Below are 18,029 nucleotides of genomic sequence, written 5' to 3'. Positions count from 1 at the left end.
AGTTGTTTTCACTCAACCTCTGTCGATAAATTGAGGAAGTTTCTCGTAACTATGACGAGCGTAACCGCATTCTCGTGTCCTTTTATCGGTTTTTACTCGTCCATACTTTCGCGTCGTCCAGTTATGACGAACAATATTCGAATGATCTAAGACTTTTAACAAGTCTATGCAGAGTCATTATAGGAATGTCACATCGTTAGCAGGCGCGCCATCGTCTATCGCTGGTAAAAAAAAATCTGAAACGCGGAATCGTTAACTCGGAGAAAATGGCGGCGAACCTATACTATCAGCATATTGTTTAAGACCGGTGATGAAATTACCGACGCCTATGCGTTTTTTACGCGAATCGGTTGCGTAGAAAACGACATTCGGCATCCTTTTAGTCGCGGAGGAACCATAAAATACGGTCTCGGACGTCCGTATTAGTAATATCGAAAGTGCCCTTATTTTATAACCGCTTGCGTACGGTGTACCGACTGCTAACTTATTCGGCCGTGACAGTATTTTATTGCATCCTCTCGTGCGCGTCTGCCGTGTGGTCTTCATTGGGCCGTTATTCAAATTAACCCGAATTTATTGGATTTTAAGGAGGGACTCCTGCGTAATTATTAATTTGCGAGTAAAAAAAAGTCGGCCGCACTTTAACGCTTCGTTGTTTTTCGTTTGCTTCGATTTTGCTCTTCGTATTTCTTTGATATCCTTCTTCTTATATAATTATAATAATAAATACATGTATTGCTTTGCCAACTATGCATATTATTACACTATAAAATTTTGGATGGTATCACTTTTAAGGCAAACAAAAGGCCTAATATATAAGGCCAGACACTGTTCAAGCCTCAATCTAATGTTAACCAAATTAACCTAAGAACAAGAAAAAAAGAATCTAATAAACAAAATTAAATATTTTACGCATAGTTTAGAGTACGTTAATCATGAAATATAGTTTTCAATAAGGAGAGAAGTCGCAGGACAAAGGAGAAAGGACGGGGTAAGGGTAAACAGCAGAGTGGTTTTTCGATACAGAAATTATTGAGTTCCAAGAAGATTTTTTTTTCCGGTTTTTGAAAGTTTTCGTTGATAATGTTAAATCGAAAAACTTAAATTATTTATTGTATGTGTAATGCTATAAGATTTCTTTTCGATGTTCTGGTATTTTTTATATAAAATTTTATAAAAAAGATATTTATACTTAATTAATTTAAAATAGAATATAGCACGGTGTAACTTAAACCTATTGCAGATTTTAAGCCAACTCGAAACAGCCAAGTATGGAGAAATATGGTCCTGTCAGCGAACTCTGTATTTTATTTTGTATTTTTGTATTGGTCAACAGCGTCCAGGCAGGTTGCGTACCCACCACAGCAATGATTGAACTGTGACAAAACGATGGATTCACAAAGCAGTTTCTTTGTAACAATTGGTAGAAAATATCTAATATCTATATCATTTGTTTGTAATGTGGTCCTTCAACAGCAGCCTAGAGATCAAGATCAATCCTAAACTTTTCGATGTATCCCAGTATGGTATAGGAGTGGCATTAATTTTTATGATCATTTTATTATTATCATTATGTACCTGGGAGTCATTTCCAACACCGACAATTTAGTTGGATTTAACTGCAGTAGATGATAGAAATTTTATAAAAGTTCTTTTAATCAGTATTAATTTTAGTCTCAAACTGCGTCATTTCATGAACTTGAAAAGAAAAATAAATGTGAGTGTCATCAACATATAAGTGATAATTATAATATTTTAAAGCCTTTACAAAGTTAAACGTATAGATTGTTTACAACAAGGGACCCAATGTGCTACCTTGTGGTACACCTAACTCAACGGAGAGTGGTTCGTTCAAGTCCATCGAATAAAAACGAATTTAAAAACATGCGTGCACCTTCACTAAACCCAATGTAGTGTAAAATTGAAATAAGCAATTTATGATTGATCATGTCAAACGCCTTGCTAAAGTCTAACAAAATTAGGGTGCCCATTCTGCCTTCGTCCAATGCCTGCAGTAAATCATCATCAGTAATATCGATCAAAGCACTCTCACAACTATATTTTTTTCTAAACCCAGATTGTTTTGTAGGTAATATATCAAAAAGAGCTAAAACTTTAGAAAGAGTAGAAACGATGCTAATTTATAAGGTTGTTCAGAAAGTCATTTCGTTTTTTCCCGTCAGAGGACTTAATTACGTTTTTTCGAAACCAACTTCACACTTAAGCCGCATAACCATTATATGTCTTGAGAGCTGATATTGCAAGACTTGTGTGTGAAAAAGTTCTATTAATTCTACGCAGTAGTTTTTGGTTGGTGCCCTTTTAAATATGGAGAGCAATAAGCAGCATTTTCGTCATATTTTACTTTTTTACTTCAGAAAAGGTAAAAATGTTGTTCAAGCGAGAAAAAAATTGACGGATGTGTTAACAGTACGCCAGTGCCAGAACTGGTTTGCAAAATTTCGATCCGGCAATTTTGATGTCGAAGATGCACCACGGTCTGGAAGGCCGGTCGAAGCTGACAAAGATGCGATAAAGGCATTAGTTGATGCAAATCGGCGAATAACCACACGAGAGATCGGTGAGAGATTAAATTTGTCGAATTCGACTGTTTATGGCCATTTGAAAGGCATGGGCTTAACCTCGAAGCTCGATGTGTGGGTGCCCCATGTCCTTACGGAGCGAAATTTGTTTCGTCGCGTTGACGTGTGTGATTCGCTCCTCAAACGTCAAGAAAATGATCCATTTTTGAAGCGGATTATTACTGGGGACGAAAAATGGGTTGTATACAACAATACAAAAGATGAACCGGCTCAAAGCGCGTCAAAAGCCAACATTCACCAAAAAAAGGTGATGCTCTCCGTTTGGTGGGATGTCAAAGGAATCGTTTTTTTTTTAGCTTTTGCCGGACAATACAACGATTAATTCAGAAGTCTATTGTCATCAACTGGACAAATTGAATGATTCACTTAAAGAGAAGAGGCCCGAATTAATCAACAGGAAGGGTGTAGTGTTCCACCAGGATAATGCGAGACCTCACACAAGTTTGGTCGCTCGCCAAAAACTTTTACAGCTTGAATGGGACGTACTGCAACATCCACCATATTCTCCAGATCTGGCGCCTTCCGACTACTATTTGTTCCGGTCCCTGCAAAATTTTTTGGATGGCAAAACCTTTACCTCAAATGAAGATGTCAAAAACCACCTGAACCAGTTTTTTGCCAGCAAGGACCAAAACTTTTATGAGAGGGGAATTATGTTACTGCCAGAAAGATGGCAAAAGATGTTGGACCAAAATGGCCAATATATAATTTAATAAAATATTTATTCATTATACGAAAACTGTCTTTCATGTTCCCCAAAAAAAAACGAAATGACTTTCCGAACAACCCAATACATCAGTTGTTTAAATTCTGTGGGGTTCATTACTTTAGGAAGTGGTGTGACCTTTGCATGCTTCCAAGATTTTGGAAAATAAGAGTTCAATATACATTCGTTTATGACATGTGTAATAAAAGGAAAGCAAAATCACCTATGGCTTTAGATTTAATATTTTTTATTATATAAAATATTTTATCCTCTCTAGCCAATGTAAAATGCAGCGCTTGATCGACATTTTTTAACTGTTTGTTCTCATAGAAATTGAATAATTCATGATCTGGTATTTTATTATTTTCGACAGAGTTAATAAAAACTGATTAAGATCATTGGAATTTCGCAATTTATTTGGTAGAATTTTGAAATTTATGACATTTTTGACATGCTTGAAATACCCCAAATTTAGAATAGTTGATTAGAACTCCTGATAATTTTCAAAAATTTCCTGCCCTTTTTGCGGTAATAATTTCTGTGGTTTCCCATGTTGATTGTTACAAGGATTTGTAGTTGACAAGGTATTTCTTATGCATTGTCTAGTAACAATACCAACTTGCAGCTCAATAAGCTAAAACATATTACCCAAACATCTTTCCTGTGGCCATTTAAGTGAACTTAAAAACGTAGGGAATTCAAATATAAATATTTGTGTAAGTTTACGTTCCAGTATGTTAAATGAAAATTATATAGGCATCACTGTTTCCCTAAGATTTTATCAGGTCCTCATATTTGCCGCATATGCTAAAATTTTGTGAAAGCACAAATTATACAAGTTTGTGAGTTGCAGTCCTATATAAACCCCCTTTAAATTTTTTAAATTAACTTGTACTTGTAACTTGTGAGGTAAAACTTACCCGTGTTGTGTCCTTACAGTTTTGACGACAAAAACGAGTTTTCCAGTGGGCGGGCATTTTGATTACAAAAACGCGAAAAAGATAGGACGTATTGACACCAAAAATTGAAACAACAATGTGACAATAGCAATTACTTAGATCGGGGTTGACAATTATGTTGGGATTTCGGAGATTCATGTTGCGTTCTTATAAAAATTAATAAATTTTCCATAAAAATTACGGCAATGTAGCAACTCAGTTAGTTGGAAGGCGAGGCATGCGCTACGAAAACATCATAGCCACCTGCGGTGCATCAATTTTTACCGTAGTAGGGCCACTATATTATCTTATAGCTATATGAATTAAGGATATACGTTAACGGGTCAATTAAGTAATCGACAACGTTTTATTTCAACAAGAGGTAATATAAAATATATAACAAGTTAATAGCAAGGATTTAATATGTTAATTTTTGCGTTAAACTCGAAGAAAGTATTATTATTGAAACATTTCTTAATTTCTCTGATGATTCTATACGAAAATATCACAGGCACCTGCGGCGCATCAATTTTTACCGCAGTACGGCCACTATAGGTATATGGATATAACAAATACTGTCGTTTCATATCATTATTATACTTCGGTGCAACGTCAGTATATTAAAAAAAAAAGATAAAGGCGAGGCGGACAAGTTTTAACTCCTGTAAACAGAAAGTTTTTAGTACGCTAGATACCGCTCTTCGGTCCCCTAGTTTAACCCGCATTTTAAGTTCTTTATTTGACACCCGGAGGATCCAAACACACTCGAGGATCGGACAAACAAAAACTTGTAACCTACTTTTGTCGGGTTGACCCTTGTTAACGCGACATCTGAAACCGGGGGGCATTGTTCGCTTCGGCCAGTGGGTGTCTTAACGGCAATGCGAGATCGATACGGGAGGATGGTAACAGTTAATTGAACCCCCGATTGCACTGGAATACTTAGATGGTGACGTCAGATCTAGCAAATGGTTGACAAAAAACCACCGGTCCAATCGACCCCATTTTTAATGTCGGTTTCATGGGAAATAAGCTCGTTCAATTGTGGTGTCGCTTTTCGTGGATGTTTCTTGGTATGGTCTGTTCATAGATATAAGAAAGCGACCAATTGCTTTTGAAGGGTGGTTATTAACATACAAAGCAACAAGATTATTACCTAAAGTTTCGCAGTTTAAATTCAGGTAAAATTGTGGTCCGTAATAGAAAACAATTTTATACCTACCTGTATTCTTTGGTTTGATATACTACTTAGTTTAAGTTTATTAGTAATCATTCTTATTTCGTGTGTAATACAACGTGTGTTAAATCGTGTGCGAATTATGCAAAATATATGCGAGTCTAGTGTATCTGAGGAGATGCTCCCGGCCAAATGTAGAAAACACTATTCTATTGAGACTAAGGAAGTTATAAGAAGGTGTATTTGACTCTCATTGAACGTGGTGCCAGCAAGCAAGCATCTTTAGCAGAAACGGCCACATTGACGAAAATTCCAACATCAACTGTATGGAAAATTGTGAATAAAATCCCATTTTAGCGAGGAAAAAAAGCGATGCTGACATTTTCTCAAGTGTAAATGAAAGTGATCAAAATATAATACCGCCTAAAATTTACCAGTTATACGAGGAACAAATTAGGAGGCTTGAAAAAGATTAAACGGGTGTTAAATGTGGCAGAACTACCTTATGGAAGTTTTAATGGAATCTTTTAGAATTCAGAAATGGCGACTGTAATATCTAGAAAAATTAGGATTTACAGAGAACAACAAAGGCCGATTATTTACTTAACTGATAAGCGTCAAACAAACGCGCCATCAAAAAGATGTAAAAGAATAACTATCCTGCATGCTGCCTCTAAAGATGATTGGATTCCAAATGAACTTTTTCTGTCTGCGAAAAATATTAAAGATTCTTCTCTGGATTACCATGAAGACACCACCGCTGATGTATTTGAAAGTTGGTTTAAAAACAAACTAGTTCCAAACTTTCCTCCTAATAGCGTAATTGTAATGGACAGTTGACTAAAACCCCTTCCTCATGTGACACAAAAGCAACAATCCAAAACTACATGTATAATAACGACATTTATTTTCACGAAGATTACACCAAAAAGCAATTAAATGAGGTTCTACAAAACTTGAACCTACAAAAGGAATACGTCTGTGATAATTATGCAAAACATCTAGGGCATACAGTTTTAAGGCTTCCACCTTACCACTGTGTATTTAATCCCATTCAACATGTTTCTACCATTCGTCGCAACAATGTTTTCCCCGTGTTAACTCCAATGTCCTCAAACTTATAGAAACCGAAGTTTTTAACATCCCTCCACAAAGTTGGGCAAATTCTGTTAAACATATAGAAAAAGCAGAAGAATCGCATATCCATATTGCAAATAATATAGAACAAATAATAATTAGAACAGGCGATGATAGCGATAGTGATACTGATATATTATGTGAATAATTTTAAGTAATTTAAGTGGATAATAAAAATAATTTGTAATTTTATTTTAGATTTAAACATAAATTCATACATAATTAAATAAATATTGTTTAGTATCTTTCCTAACAAAACCCCAAATAATTAAATTATAGGCAAAGTACGGACCTGTTCGGTCGTATTTCATTCTTACAGCTTGCCCGGGTCTTTTCTTAATTCGTAGCAGTTAGTCACATTCTTATATCTATGCACAGACTTTAACTGAAACTGGAAACCTCGAACTAATTATCGATAGCTAACTAATTGTTTACAAGTTTTTGGGCTGGAATTTTTTCGCGAAACTTCTTAGTAATTATTGGAATAGAAATGGGCAGATTGAAAGATGAAAGATGGGGTGGTAGAACATTGAAATGCCAATTATTAGGTACATCCACAGAGCAGATTCAGAATACATTCAGAATACCAACGCATGCGCATTAGTAAATCAGTTGTTCATTTAAAAATTCTAAGTTTTGCAGAGTCGGAGCATAATTCATTAGAATAAAACCAAAAGAAGACTGGCATAATAGTTGTATGTTGTTGTAAGTTGTCATGTATAATTTGTCTTGTCTTGAAGCGCGGAAGCTTCATATTATTAAAATATTCCCTGTTGCTTGCCATTTTTATATAAATCCAAGAATGTGAGAGTTGGTATTAATACTCCGTCTCTATTTAATACTCTTCTAACTGGGAGGTTGAAGACAATATTCGAAATTCCGATAAAACTTCAAATCAATGTACCCTAATTAATCCATTATTAATTATTATGAAGTTGTTAATTATTTTTTTCTACTCTAACTTTAAATTACCCATGGTAACGAGACATTTGCTGTACTTTAGTCACGTCCAAACTCAGTGAAAATGTACCCAAAAACTAGTAGTTTTTGAAAACTTTAATAAACTTCTTAAATACTCGATTTGTTAGTGACAAAAGACTAAATTAATAAAATATAAACTAATAAAAAAATTAATAGCTATTTTTATTTTTGCTCTTTTGCTATTTCTATGTTTAAGTTATATTTTTGTAGAGCTGTTTTTTCTCTGGTTATTGCTCTTGAGAGAAGCTCCCATTCAGAGATATTGTATGCAATAACAAACGGGTTTATTAATGGCAATATACTCCTTAAATTATTCCATTGTAATTATTTCAATTTATTTTTAGTTTTTTTTTGTTTTTTATATTTCTTCCGAAAGGAATGTTATTATAGTTTGTCAGACATCAACTAACTAACTATCTACTCGTGCGCTTCCAGGCTTCAATTCTATTGTCTTCTCGAGATTACTCTCGCTTTAGAAAGTGTTTGTTTGCACTATAAACGTATATTATTGTATACTTTTTACAAAAATCAATAGAAACTCATTGGGTCATTGTGTTTACAGAAAACCTACGCACACAGATCGATACCTTAATGCATTGTCACATCACCATCCGGCTCAAAACTCATCGGTTATCAACTCTTTTGTTTACAGAGCCTTAAAACTATCTCAGCCTTACTGAAACCAGAATTAAAACACCTTACCTCTGCTCTTCTCTCTAATAATTTCCACATTAAATATATTAAGCGTTTCATCACAAAATACACTTCACCACAGCCTTCCAATAGCAATGAGACCACCGCTGTCCTTCATTACATTCAAAACCTTACTGACCAGATATCAAAAGTACCTAAAGAAATATAAAGTCAAAACCAGATTTACCACTTGTCCAAAAATCTCTCAACATCTTCCATCCGTCAAAGACAAAAATTCAATTTACAGCGTTCCATTTAGGCTCAAACAACATGGATAAACTCATCAGCATTTGCCGAACACAATCACGAAATGGGACATAAAATTTTATTCCATAAATGAAAAATACGACAGCCTATAAAAATCTATAAGCAAGCTAACAACTTAAATGCGACTCAGGTCTTTACCTGTGACCAATATGAGAATCAGTCATCCGAGATGGTGTTTAGGCCCCTGATTTAGCTCCCCCCCCCCCCCCCCCCCGCAAAATAATATATAAGCAGGTACAGAGTAAAGTGCTAGCCAGTTTCAGTCAAGCTCTGAAGAAGGCAACAGGATTATTGGCGAAACGTTAGCAAGTTGGACTCAACAAAAACCGACGCAGGAGGAATCTCGAGTTTTGTAAAAAGTATTGTTGCATATTATTATACTGTTCTAATTTTCCAATTTTTTTTTTACTTTTCGAGTGTTGATAAGGTTTTGACGTTTTGACAAAGACTACAACCCGGTATATGAATGCAATATCCGGGGTTAATTTTAAATTATTTCACACTCTGCTTCATTCGCCGATACATCCGACGATAAAAACTAAAAAGGGCAAAACGGGATCACGCACCCATGCCACTCACTCGTGTTCATATATCATTAAAATAAACACATTTACAACAAGGGGACAATTTATTCGTTCCCCGTATATATATTACATTTATTAATTATTTTTCACACGCAATTTAACATCTGATAAACGGCTCGAACGCGACACCGAATCGACCTTTAGCGTACCCAAACACAATTAAAACCGTAACATCGATACTTAAGGAAATTGCGAGAGGCCATTTTTATAATTTTTTTATTTTTCCGGACTGGCAATCGCCATCACAATTTTCGAGTGACATGTTTTCGTTGGTTAGCGAGGAAACAAATTTTTAAGAACATCTATTAATTAACCGCGTGAGAAATAAATAATAAAACTTTGAGAAATAAATTTAGTTTTGGGCTAGTAATCTCAGGTTTTAATCGTGATTTTTTTTTTTTTTGGACGAGTTGGGCCAGCTTTTATCTTAAATAGCATCCAATCGAAACCCAAAGGGATAATTGAACCCAACATATTTATTTTACTTCGGATTATAACTCTAATCATTAATTTATTTAGACAAAACATCAAACAATTAGCTTAAAAAATGTATAAAATTACCAACTTGACCTACAGTTCTTTTGACAATATTTTCCCACTCAGTTCATAATATTTAAAAATTTTCTAATGAAATTAGCATTTGATGAAATCATCGTATAATAAATATGTCTTAGTGCACTTACTGCTCTGTCTTCTTCTGGTCTATCATTAACAACTCAGGAGAAACATCATAATCTGTCGATGCCTGTTCGTGTTTAATTCTTTAATTCAAAGTATTTTTCTTCAGTCACTTCACTTTTCCTGTTCTTTATTATTTTGCTTGCCTTAGGTCGTCTATCCTAAAAATATAATATTGTGAAAGTTCCGTGCAGAACCATTGGCAACAATTACGAGCAAAAATTTCAACGGCGAATCAAAAAAACAATTTTAATTTAAGTCATAATTATTTTTGTTGACTTAAAATGATTTTTTTAACATAATTTACTAGGACTTGCAAAAAGTATAAGGAAAATTAAGAACGACATACATATATAACATTTAAATATTGTCGAAGTATGGTAAATTCGACTTTAATTATTTTTGTATTATCCTGCGGGTAAATTTATTCCTCACATTCCCCCATACTCGAAGCTTCAATAAAGTTGGCGATATGTCGATAATATCTAAAAATACTGGTGGTACAAAATAAATGTAATTTTTGATAATAACATTTTAAAAAGTACAATCAGTTCTAATTATCATGGAAAACTGTCACTCATGTTATGTCGCCTAGACCACTGACATTGAAAATGCTAAATCAGACAATCAACTGTTCAGAATGTATAAATAATGCGTCTTGTTGCAAATCTAATAAAATTCTAATCGTTTCCCGTGAATTATAAAAAATGCCTGTTTTTACCTGATTCATGTGTTATATTGTTCTTGTCTGTCTTATATTTAATATTATTTATACAGTCTGTATGTTATTCCAATTGTGATTTTGTTTATCTTTTATATTTGACGTGATCTGTATCGCACTGAAATGTAATCAATAAAGTTTCCATCCATGTATTATTAGAAACATATCAACTTTAATTTTAATTAATATATATTTATAGTTTTCAATGTTTCTTCTCGTGAGCTTGTTCTTAACTCTTTTTCAAAAATTTTGTTTTAAAATGTTGCAAAAAGAGTTTCCGATTTAAAAAGTGGTACTATTTAAAAAAAATAAGTTATTCGAAGAAATTATTCGTAGACAGGTAAGGAAGAGTTTCATTTCGAATTTTTGGTAAATATACAGCCTAGAGAGAATTGTCAAAATGAAATAAAAAATTTGAAAAAACAAACATTATTCCTTCATAGAATACTCTCTTGAAATGTTGCAAATATACGGTGTGGCATTTGAAATTGAAAAGTGACTGTACCACAGTATATATAGAATCAAAAACTTGAATTTTTGGTTTATGTTGTACCACCATATCAACTTTTTTTTAATAAAAAATATATTTATAGTTTTGAATTTTCCTTTTCGTGAGCTTATATTTAACTGTTTTTTTTTTCAAAATCTTGGTTTTAAAATGTTGCAAACAGAGTTTCCGATTTGAAAAGTGTTTGTTATCACCCTGGTACTATTTAAAAAAAATAAGTTATTCTAAGACAGGTAAGGAAGAGTTTCATTTCGAGTTTTTGCCCATCACCAGTCGACCTGCCAAATATATTACAGTCTATTGTGAAAATGAAATCAAAAATTTGAAAAAACAAAAATTATACGGTGTGGCATTTGAAATTCAAATGTTACTGTACCATAGCATGTATAGCATCAATAAGTTGCATTTGTGGTTTAAATTATACCACCAGAGTTTCAAAACGCTGCGTTAAGTCGCTTGGATTTAGGAATCACCAGAATAACTTTATTCCGATTTTGGGGACCGTTTAGACCAAATCGATCGCGCGGTGGTGAGGGTGAGGGCAAGGTGAAAGCCTTTTTAAAATTCATCCCAGGGGTGGACGATTTTGGTTCCGAGACGCCGGTAATTGAAAGGACGCGACACAATGCCGGCCGGAGGCTAATAAGCCTCTAAATGCAGGAAAATGCCCTTTTATTACTACGGGGATTCCGGTTAAGTTGACATCGCTGACCGCACGGTGGGGAGCGGCTCGTTCCGATAAAAAAAAATGGATAAAAATATGGCAAATTGCGGGGTCGCCAGGATAACTCGCGAAGCTGACGGGAATAAGTAATAAGAAGACAAGGGGTGGACATCGAGAGGATTTTTCTAGCCAGGCACATTTTTTTATGCCAGAGATGGGATGTGGGGTCGTTGTTTATTTTGTTTTTGAAACGAGGATTGTTTTGGTTAGTGAGTTATTTTATTTTATCCAGGTACAAAGCTCTTTCTGCTAAATTGAAGATCTACATAAATCATTAAAATTAATTGTTGTTTTGAAAGAGATGGGTATACAACCGACCCCGTGATTCACTTTGCCCACTGTTTATTACTCCAAAACCGCAGTCGCTTCTAGAACACCTTGCCGAGCAGACCCTTACCCGTAATCATTCCAGGACCGTCCTAGGAATTTATCTACCTACACTAACAAACGGGATATAATAAGATGTTTTCAATCTTTTTGGCCTTGAAACATGTACATAAAAAAATAAGTACAAAGTAACAATTTATTACGTTCTGTGTCACTTGTTACTTTCGAAAATCGAATCGAAAAAAGTTATTTTCTCGAAAACCATTTACTATTTTCAAAAAATTCTTGAACTAGGACACGTGGAAAATCCAGGGCTATAACCTCTACTTGGAACAATGATTGTATCATATACAGGGTGTGTCGTTTATAGGCAAAACATCTAAAATATCCTAAAAATTTCTGTTTTTGAGGGTAAATCATTGGCAATAAATGAAAAACCGTTAAAGATGGGATAATTTTATTTGAACAGTATCGTAACCGTGTCGTCAGGTTACAGATATTTGAAAAAAATTTATTCGAAAACGCTATTTTTTGTGCAAATTTTAATATTTGCCGATGTTTGCTGTAACTTTGAAGTTCGACGAGATGTGAAGGACATTTTATACAGCGTGCATGCACAATTAAATTACATCGATTTTGCGAAAGTTCCATAGTGGTTCGCAGGAGCACGATAGAAAAACAGTGCGTCCCTTTACCACACGATACTGCCAAGCTCTTTTCTTTTATAATAAAAAACTGCTTAGCGCTACGCGCTACGAACTTGCCCCGCCCAATGACGATTTTTCGAAAGCAATCTTGTTTTTATTGCTACTCCTACTTCCCCTTATGAATTTCTTATAAAATTGTAAATATTCAAAACAATTTGTTTAGTATCGGAAGACAAATGTGTCCGTTTATTTATTTCCTGAGGTAGTTCGTCTTCTAAATTGTCATTAGGTTGGACTACCACCTCCAGTTGGTGTTCAAATTCTGCGTTGTTTTCCATTTCTTCTTTTAACAGGAGAACATCTGCTTCATTCCACGGTCTCCATATCTTAAAACGTTAGAAAACTGGAACCTTCAAAAAATGTTTAATTGTCAGCTTCTAATAAATATTTAACTGTATTCTTATGACGTACAAAGGTACGCGAATATAGTCTTAAAAAAGACTATATTACAAATCGAAGAACTATGTAGAAGACACAAAAATATAAGAAGAAGTATGTTGGAAGAATAGTTTACGGTAAGACGAAGAATATCATGGTTGAAGAATTGAAGAACATGGTTTTCCAAAACAACCATTTAATTATTCAGAGCAGCTGTGAAGAAGGTAATCATAGCCAGAATGATCGCTAATATTCGAAACGAATAAACACCTGAAGAAGAAGATTATTATATTATATTGGAAAAAATCTTGTGTTACGCCCATTTTCAAAGATGGTGACAGGGCTAACATAAAAAAACTATCGCCCGATCTCTAAAATCTGCTTGTCTTCGAAAATATTTGAGTGTATAGTTGGCGATTATATCACCCCTCATTGTAAAAGGGAAGGTCAACTGTTTCGAACCTCCTGAGTTATGAGCGTTCGCTGTTGGGGGCCTTTGAGAATCGGTATCAAGTAGATGCTATATGTACTGACTTCTCCAAGGCCTTCGATAGGGTTGACCACGGCATTCTGGTAAGGAAGCTCCCGGAGATGGGAGTCTTTGGAGACCTTCTAAATTGGTTTCGCAGTAATATCACTAACCGGAAGCAAGACTGTTGTGATATCGGGTGTACCACAAGGGAGACATCTTTCTACATTTCTTTTTAATGTCTTCATTAATGACCTAAAAAATATTTTTCACTTTTGCCAATTTCTTGCATTTGCGGATGATCTAAAGCTTTTTAAGGTAATAGCATCACCTCTTGACTTTCATCGATTACAGGAGGATCTTGATAGGTTTTCTTTGTGGTGCAGACAGAACAATTTTTCTCTTAATACAAACCAGTGCAAAATTGTAAGCTTTTGCAGATCCAAAAATCCAGTAACTTTAACCTATCATTTGAACTCTGGATCGCTCGAGAGACAGAACCTAGTTAAAGATCTTGGAGTTTGGCTCGATTCGGAGCTCACATTTACATATTACATTGATTTTATGACTAACAGAGCTATTCGATTGCTTGGGTTTGTTTTTCGGACTTTGAAGGGTTTTGAGAACATCTTTACGTATAGGGGGCTGTACTGTGCGCTTGTGCGTTCAATTTTAGAGTATGTTAGCTGTGTCCGGCAACTATACTATGCAATTCACAAGGAAAGAATAGAGCGTGTGCAGCGTAAGTTCCTTAGAGGGATAGGTTTCAAATTGGCAATGTCATTTGAGGATATAAACTACGAGGAGATTATGAAGCTTTTGAATCTGACATATTTGGAGAGTAGGCGCATATTTTTTGACAAAAAAATCCTTAATAATTTGATGGATTCACCAGATCTTCTGGCATCTGTTGGTTTTCATATTTTTCCTATTAGTGCAAGAAATAAGGCTCTTTTTAATATTGATTTTCATAGGACCAACTACGGCATTAACTCGCCTATGAATCGAATGTGCAAGCTGACAAATATTTTACTCACAAATAACGAGCATATTGATTTATTTTCTGACTCTCTCAGTAGTTTTAATCGCAAAGTAAAGATGTCCGTTTTTAATCAAAACTTGGTAGTTTAGCAACTGTAAGTGTTGGTGTTACTATTTCGATTAGGTTTTACTATATTGTAATAATAATGTAAATGCTATATGCGTAAATAAAATTTTTAATTTTTTAATTATTATAAATAAAACTGGGATGATGAGTTTCATTATTTAGCACCACGAAAGGATGTTCAATAAGTAGAACACATCTGTCACCACCAAGCACATCTCGATAGCATTAACCAAATAAATCACCTCCCAGAGCCGCGAAATGGCGTCTCATTTTCCTTCACGCGATTATTATATACCGGACGACTTCAAAATGTCCACCGCGTCGCGGCAATTACCTCCATACAATAACAAATTGTCTCCGGGTACAACGGCGGCAAAAACAAACAAAGAGTGCGCTTAATTATTTGCTCTCTTCCTTAATTCACAGCCTCCCGATAGTACTGGCCGGCTTTCGAGCAAAATAAATCGTCGCGTCTTCTTAAAAAAAAAAAAAAAAAAACGAGCACACGAAATCGCGACGTTGCCGCCCGTTCTCGCGATTTATTCAAAACGCAACTAATTGCGATGTAGAGGGAGCTTTTTGATTTCGCCGCCGTACAGTCGACCAGCGAACCGATCGCGTTCTCCTTCACGGACCGCCGAGGTCGACAAAATGGACGGGCCGCAGTGAACGGACGCGCGGTACAACTCCGAGAAACGTTCGAACGCAGCAAAATAATTACGTATACGCCGCTACCGTGTGTTCCCGGAGTTCGCGTGCTTTTCGTTTTCTCCGTGAAGGATGCGAACGGCGACGCCGGCAGTAGTTCGGATACGTAAATCGGACGATCCGGGCATTTGACACTAAGAATAATATGTTTTTATCAATTATAAATCCGCAACCGCCGAAATTACATAAACAAGATATGCCCATTAGACACGTCGCGTCTTATGTAGCAGCTCCAGCAGTTAAATTCTCAACAAAATTAGTCAATATTTTAAAGTTCCACACAGATTTTAAACCAAAATTTGCAATAAAAAATTCGTTTGAATTAATCAACAAAATTAAAGTTATCAAAATCCCTTCTAACGCAACACTATTTTCTTTTGATGTACAAAACTTATTTCCCAGCATTCCACTTATGGATGTGATAGATTTAGTATTGGGTTGTTCGGAAAGTCATTTCGTTTTTTTGGGGAACATGAAAGACAGTTTTCGTATAATGAATAAATATTTTGTTAAATTATATATTGGCCATTCTGGTCCAACACCTTTTGCCATCTTTCTGGCAGTAACATAATTCCCCTCTCATAAAAGTTTTGGTCCTTGCTTTCAAAAAACTGGTTCAGGTGGTTTTTGACACCTTCATTTGAGGTAAAGGTTTTGCCATTCAAAAAATTTTGCAGGGACCGGAACAAATAGTAGTCGGAAGGCGCCAGATCTGGAGAATATGGTGGATATTGCAGTACGTCCCATTCAAGTTGTAAAAGTTTTTGGCGAGTGACCAAACTTGTGTGAGGTCTCGCATTATCCTGGTGGAACACTACACCCTTCCTGTTGATTAATTCGGGCCTCTTCTCTTTAAGTGAATCATTCAATTTGTCCAGTTGATGACAATAGACTTCTGAATTAATCGTTGTATTGTCCGGCAAAAGCTCAAAAAAAACGATTCCTTTGACATCCCACCAAACGGAGAGCATCACCTTTTTTTGGTGAATGTTGGCTTTTGACACGCTTTGAGCCGGTTCATCTTTTCTGCTCCATGACCTCTTGCGTTTAACATTGTTGTATATAACCCATTTTTCGTCCCCAGTAATAATCCGCTTCAAAAATGGATCATTTTCTTGACGTTTGAGGAGCGAATCACACACGTCAACGCGACGACACAAATTTCGCTCCGTAAGGACATGGGGCACCCACACATCGAGCTTCGAGGTTAAGCCCATACCTTTCAAATGGCCATAAACAGTCGAATTCGACAAATTTAATCTCTCACCGATCTCTCGTGTGGTTATTCGCCGATTTGCATCAACTAATGCCTTTATCGCATCTTTGTCAGCTTCGACCGGCCTTCTAGACCGTGGTGCATCTTTGACATCAAAATTGCCGGATCGAAATTTTGACAACCAGTTCTGGCACTGGCGTACTGTTAAAACGCCTTCTCCATACACATCCGTCAATTTTTTTCTCGCTTGGACAGCATTTTTACCTTTTCTGAAGTAAAAAAGTAAAATATGACGAAAATGCTGCTTATTGCTCTCCATATTTAAAAGGGCACCAACCAAAAACTACTGTGTAGAATTAATAGAACTTTTTCACACACAAGCCTTGCAATATCAGCTCTCAAGACATATAATGGTTATGCGGCTTAAGTGTGAAGTTGGTTTCGAAAAAACGTAATTAAGTCCTCTGACGGGAAAACACGAAATGACTTTCCGAACAACCTTATAGATTTCACCCTAACTCGGAAACAGGTTAAACCATTGGTGAAACAAGATTTATTAGATTGCTTAATAGTATCTTTAGACCAAAATTATTTTGAATTTGATGGACAGATTGAAATCGCTAAGGAAGGTTTGATTATGGGAAACCCACTTAGTCCTTTGTTGGCCTTTGTTATGGATAATTTGGAAAATATCATACTAGAACATCCTTTAAGTAAAAGTTTTCTTTTTTAAATTACGTATAAAATTCATTATCGTGATTGAACAAGATAATTAATTTTTTAGACTTAACTATTACGAAAACGCAAAACAAATCAGATTTTTCCATTTATCATAAACCTCCACACGCGGACACAGTGATACATAACAGCTCAAATCACCCTTATACACACAAAATGGCTGCATTTCACTCTTTTATACATAGACTTCTTAATACGCCACTCTCAACAGAAAATTACAACAAAGAACTTATAGATAAAATTATAAATAAAAAACAAATCCAGACAACAAAAACTCTATTTATCCGAAACCTAATACAGAACACGAACAATTTAAAACAATTACATACATAGGAGAACCCAGTGAACAAGTTTCAAAACATTTGTCAAAATATGGTTCAAAAATAGCTTTCAGAACTAGCAACACAATAAGAACATTTTTAAAAAACAACAAAACAAGATGTCCCAAATCTCAAAAATCAGGTGTCTACAGGTTGAAATGCGGATCTTGTCCTAAAATTTATATTGGACAAACAGGTAGATCCTTCAAGAAACGCATTAACGAACATAAAAGAGCCTTTAAAAACAATAGTCTAGATTCTAATTATTACACTTAAACACAGAAAAACACATTTTTGACGACAATTTTGATATTTTACATACAGCCACAAAAAGTAGAAAA

This window comes from Cylas formicarius, unplaced genomic scaffold, assembly GCF_029955315.1.
Source record: "Cylas formicarius isolate icCylForm1 unplaced genomic scaffold, icCylForm1.1 PGA_scaffold_8__14_contigs__length_24414737, whole genome shotgun sequence".
Lineage (NCBI taxonomy): Eukaryota > Metazoa > Arthropoda > Insecta > Coleoptera > Brentidae > Cylas > Cylas formicarius.
Note: the sequence above shows the minus strand (reverse complement) of the source record.